Source organism: Plutella xylostella, chromosome 7, assembly GCF_932276165.1.
Source record: "Plutella xylostella chromosome 7, ilPluXylo3.1, whole genome shotgun sequence".
NCBI lineage: Eukaryota > Metazoa > Arthropoda > Insecta > Lepidoptera > Plutellidae > Plutella > Plutella xylostella.
In genome coordinates, this window is record NC_063987.1 from 1,035,670 (window position 1) to 1,041,455 (window position 5,786).

The window sequence follows — 5,786 nt, forward strand, 5'->3', positions numbered from 1 at the left end:
CGGTCGCCTTTTAATTATATTCGTTAATTTAATACTTATACATTTCTTGAAAAGCTAAATACAGGAATAGAACTTATACCAGAGACTTCCTAGCTCCCTTTTTCTTGGATACTTATAAACCCTGTATAAATGTTAAATACCTTTGGGGATACCCGATCGGAACAAGATAGGTACATATGTGAATGTATTAGGAAGCTCTTTGACAGTAAATCTAATTTTTCATTAGAAAATAGAAAATCTTTAGAGAATTTGTTTCGTTTCACCTAAATTACCTAAGTCTTACGGGAGATCGGGAGCGGCCTCTCTGAATTTCAGTGTTAGTATATTGGTAAGTACTTGCTGAAAAGACGCAAGAGTTGCGTCGAGGTTGATGAAAGGATCTGAAAAAGTGATGCCGAGTTGCAGAAAGTAACATGAAGCTTATGTCGGAATTCTGTCTATTTCTGCTCGTGTCAAAGCAAGACAGCAATAGATTTAAAGACACCATTAGCCAAAAGTTATTTTGTGCAACTCGGTGTAAAACTGTCAATATCTAAAGGCCTATGAACTCAATATATCTTAAACTTTCCGTGCACAACTTAAAATGACAAAAAACACTGTCCGTGTGACGAAAAACACGACAAATAGCATTGTGTAAGGCTACCTGTCCACTAGAGTGGAGCGGGCTAGCGTAAATTGCATAAAAACTTCGCTCATGAAATTTTATTGGACAATTATAGCCATAATAATATAGCTCTGCTAGGACGCTCCGCTCTAGTGGACAGGCAGCCTAAATCTAGGGTCTTTAACCTGCAGCCGCCGGTGTAAAATGTAGCAGCTGGTAATGGTTGGAGGAAGGACTAGGGCAGAGCTTTCTATATTTTTTAGGGGGTAGCCTATGTGCAGCAGTGGCCTATTGTTGGCAACTATTGATTGCAGCATTGCAACCCGTGAATGAAATTGATTCAAGTAAGGTTGATGCAAAAAAGTTGATGACTCTAAATTTTCATTTGTTTTTTTTTGTATTAATTATCTTCTATACTAATGTGCATAAACTAATTCTATTGAAAAAAAGTCTGCGTATAATTTCAAGCTTTTTTCGACGATGCCCCTGAAAGAAGACTGTAATGGCGTATCAATAAAGTAGTTCAGTGATCGGAGAAGCATTCCAGCAGGGAAGTACCGATGAGTAAGTGCGTTGTAAAACAACCGTTAAACAGCTATTACTCGGGCTGTAAAATTCCTCAGATTAGTTTAAAACTTCACGGATTACTTGTTAAACTGCTACCTTCTATCTACCTTCACTAGAATTATTTATTTAAAAATATATACAAATACGTGTACAAAGGGTGGACCTAATGCTAAAAGCATTTTCTACTCGTACCAGTCAACCCACAGGAAGTACAAGATAAACTACTAAAATAAGAAGGTAATTGTATAGGCTGGGTAAGTATCCTCTGAATATCAAATCATCAAGACAAAAAATATCTTGTTTTATAATTGTTTATGTGCGTACATACAGTCATACACATATTAGCAGAAAAGGGTAGTCTGGTTAGTTTTAGTTCTTATCGTATATTTTTTTGTTTTATTTGGCGTTCTATCAAATCATATAACTTTTGCACCTATTTGAATTATTGAGTAACCTACCTATAAGATTATAGATAAAAAGATAGCTAAATAAGAATTTATCGTAAAAAAAAAGTTTTTAAACACGCGCTACGAAAGTAGCTACGAGCTACGAGGTGCTACGAGCTACGAGTCGCTACGAGAGTTAAAACAAGTTATTTTAAAGCGGAATAATCATCTGGTTTAAAAATGTGTAAAATATTCAGTAATGTGTTACTTTATATTCTCAATATTCTATGCATCCAACTTTTAAATTTTATTGAAATATTTGTATGATGGCACCGGTGCACGCACAACATGCCTTGAACGTACCAAGTACCTAACACGCCCAACTAAAACGATTTAATAAACTCCGCAGATACATAACTTGAAGTCATAAGAATACAGATTTGAATTCTTCACTCTATAACCTGGATTCTTTGGCCAATATTGCGATGCTTCACTATTTGTGAGGACTTTAATATAAGCATGCTTAGATGCTTCGCGAATTCAGACATGGGAGGCTATGCACACTGCTATTTCATATTAGGGCCGTGAAGGTTACATTTTTATTCCCTTACTTAAACTGCTTATGTTGTTGGATAACCTGGTAGGAACAACAGCGGTTATTTTACTGGCGATATCGTCAAAAGTCATGAATTGATGACCGATTGGTGTAGTGTAGCTTATAGTGACCGACTACTATGCTATGCCGAAGGTCCCGGGTCAGAATCATGACTGGGGAAGATATTTGTTTAAAAACATATATTTGTACTCTGCTCTTGGGTGTTGATTATGTATGTATATGTCGCAGGCATCTGGTTTAATCTCCTGTTTGATGGAACCGCTAGCCCGTTCATTGGATGACGCTATTCAGTTGTATGACTAGGCCGAACGTTGAATGTACAAGCGTCACAAATGTTCAACTAGTTAGCGGACTTATAATAAGTCAGGTGGTGAATAAAACAAATATGGCGTCTAACAGCGAACAGCTGACACAAAAAGCACTTGTATTGTTATTTTTTGCAAATAAATTAGCTTTAAAGTGCGTTATTTATGTTAAAATTGTGTGACAACATGGATTTACCTATTATTACACCGTAGGCGGATAGTTTCAAAGAAAAAATGTGCTGAAAATGGATAATTATGAACAACAATATCAAGGTACTTACGTTTATTGTTATTGTTTAGTTAATTTGTGAGATGAGAGCTTTGTAAAATAGTCTTTTTGTTGACTCTTGTCTGGTCATGTTCAACCTAACCAGACATTACCTACAAAGTTGCTATACTATATCCCATTTAACGACTTCGCTGAATAACGTTCAGTCAAGACGTTGGACGTTACAGTCAACCACTTGACGAGTTGTTCTTTAGTCATTCAACTGAGTAGCGTCATCCAATGAACGGGCTAGCGGTTCAATCAAACAGGAGATTAAACCAGATGCCTGCGACATATACATAAAGTTGCAAAAAGGGTAAGAATAAGTACTAAGAAACCTATGTGTGTATGTCCTAAGTTACCTAAGCCTGGAAATGAAATCAGAATGTCCAAATTCGCGAAAAAAATATAACATTTTCCATAGAAACTCAACATCTGAATGAGATTTAATTGAACGGCCTAATCTTCGGCTATGATATGCTCTGAATGAGTGAATGAATAGGACATTTTCATTACGCCACCGCCCGCCCGTAGATCCCCATTCTTTTCAAGACTGAATAAAACTTCTACATAGATAAGTATGTACCTATTACGTAGATTACTATCTCTGGGTGTCAGTCTAGTTTGTAAAGATATGGAACATAATATTATGGTGGTATATTTAAATTACATAATATGGTTTGATTTACCAATTTATAGCATTTAATCAGGGAATTCTAAAGCAATATCTTTATCACTTTGTCACCTAAATTTAGAGCTATCCAAATTAATATTTGCCACACTATAAAATCAATAGTAAAAAATGATTTTGACCAAAATTTTAAAAAGATTTAATGGTAATTAATTAAATGCAGATACTTACCTACCTATAAATAGGAGATAAAAATAAAACGAAAAATCACATTGCTTATTTTTATTTTATCTACATTACAGTATAACACATAAAATACATCAAAATACATTATAAATTGACACACACTACTTTACATACATTGTCATACAATTGTTACAAACACTTAGAGGTTAAAATAGAATAGTACCGACTTTGATTTAGCACCAAGCTTTGTGGGTCCACATTAAATGGCTAAGAAATTATAGCAAGTTATTATTACAATTGGTGCATTAAATAAAACGATAAGTCCTTTTTTCAGTAAGTAATTACTTATAGGGTGTGAATCTTTTGTGTAGGATCTATAGATAGAAGCGAAGGATCTTTATATAAAATTATTATTTTGTATTGACGGGGTTTGCCTATGTTTGAAAAATTATCATTTAATTATATATTATGAATTAATAAAACAATGTGTAGGAAAGATGGTAAGTACAGTAAGCCGAAAGACGTGACTTGAACTTAAAGCTTATTATGAACAAAAAAATATCCCGTGTCTTTGGGAAATTCACGTTTTTAGAGAGCATTTATATGAATCGATATCGATGTCAGAGAAATTAAATATGTGGACCCATAGAAGAAACCACTAACCGGAGTGAATTATATGTTTCTGGATACAAATACAAGTCATTACGTTTTTTATTTACTATGTATTTTTACAGATAAACCGGGGGAGATTAGAAATTGTTATTTATCTATTAGTTTAGTACTGTACTGGCAAGATTATTCTTTTAATTCTTCTTCTTCTTTCGTGTCAGTGAACACGCGAATTTTTTAATTTGACCAGACCAAAAAGAAGCAACTTTGATAGCATTCTGGTTGGCCTGGAGTAAGTCTTCCCGAGTGCAGGTGGAATTATTTTAATGATTTTGATTAAGTACGGAATTTTATATTGGCGTGCTCATCACATCAATGAAATGACACTGACAATGACCGTTTACAATGCATATTATATTTTAATACCTATTTTTTACATAGGGTGAGTTTGTCTACTTACTAACTAAAATTAGGTGCACATTAAAAAGGTGCTGACTTATCAAAAGCCTAAATAAACAAACATATATTTTTTAGGACATATATTTAATGTTGCATGATATGTATTAATATTTAAAAGAACGAGGTTAGATTTGGTTTACACAATGCCATGGAATAGCTGTCACGATTTTAAAGAATTATTAATAAAGACCTATTAAGACACACGTCATAAAATAAATCTTTAGTAGTCTCCTGACATAGGAACATTCATAAAAGTATTTTTAAAAACGCGCGTGTCTATATTGGCCTTAAACTCAAATTTCAGTAACTTTTCATATCTACTACCACACCAATAGAGAGTATACAATACATATGTATATAGTTTATGAAAGGCTGGCCGTAAAATAATAACCTTCAGTAGCCTTCCATGGCCTTTAAAAAACCTACACTTTAAGGAGAGTTTAGAGGTACATTCATTTAAATACATTTAATAAATGTAATTGACAAATAATTCTATTCTATTCTATTCTATTCTGGTAGGGGGTGAAGTTCCTGTACGTGGCTCTCTCGAGTGGAACCTTTGTACATATCCCCTTGATTTCAGCGCAGCCAGCCTAGCTCCCGAGTAAACTGGAGTAGCAAGCCTGGGTGTTCCAATAGCTGAGATAGGCGCTCAATTGACAAATAATTAATATCTAACTATTTCAGCCATCTTTGCATAAGTACATTAGGGCAGGGCTCGTGTTTTGTCTTGTCGTATGCTCTTGTCATATATTTTATCACAAGTTAAATTACAATTACAATATCTAACGTTTAATAAAATTGTATTAATAACGGTACACGACCGAAATAATTTAAAGAACTACCATTACACCCTTTTCAAACATATTTTTCAAATCTTCTGTATAAAAACCAATAGGGTAGGTATCCAATACTCATACTTCAAAAATAAGGTTTATTATGAACGTAATCTATTAACCAATGCACTGTTACCCCACAGTTTTTTCGTCCAAATACCGTTTTGGCCAAAAATTTGTATGAAATTTTTGATGAAACGTTTGATGGTGAAATATTCTGAGGCATAACAGTACAGGGTCTATCGACTGTGGATGAACCGTTTCAGATTTGTTGAATACTATACCATAAGGTCTGTAAGGTGAAACTTTCTGGCTTGTC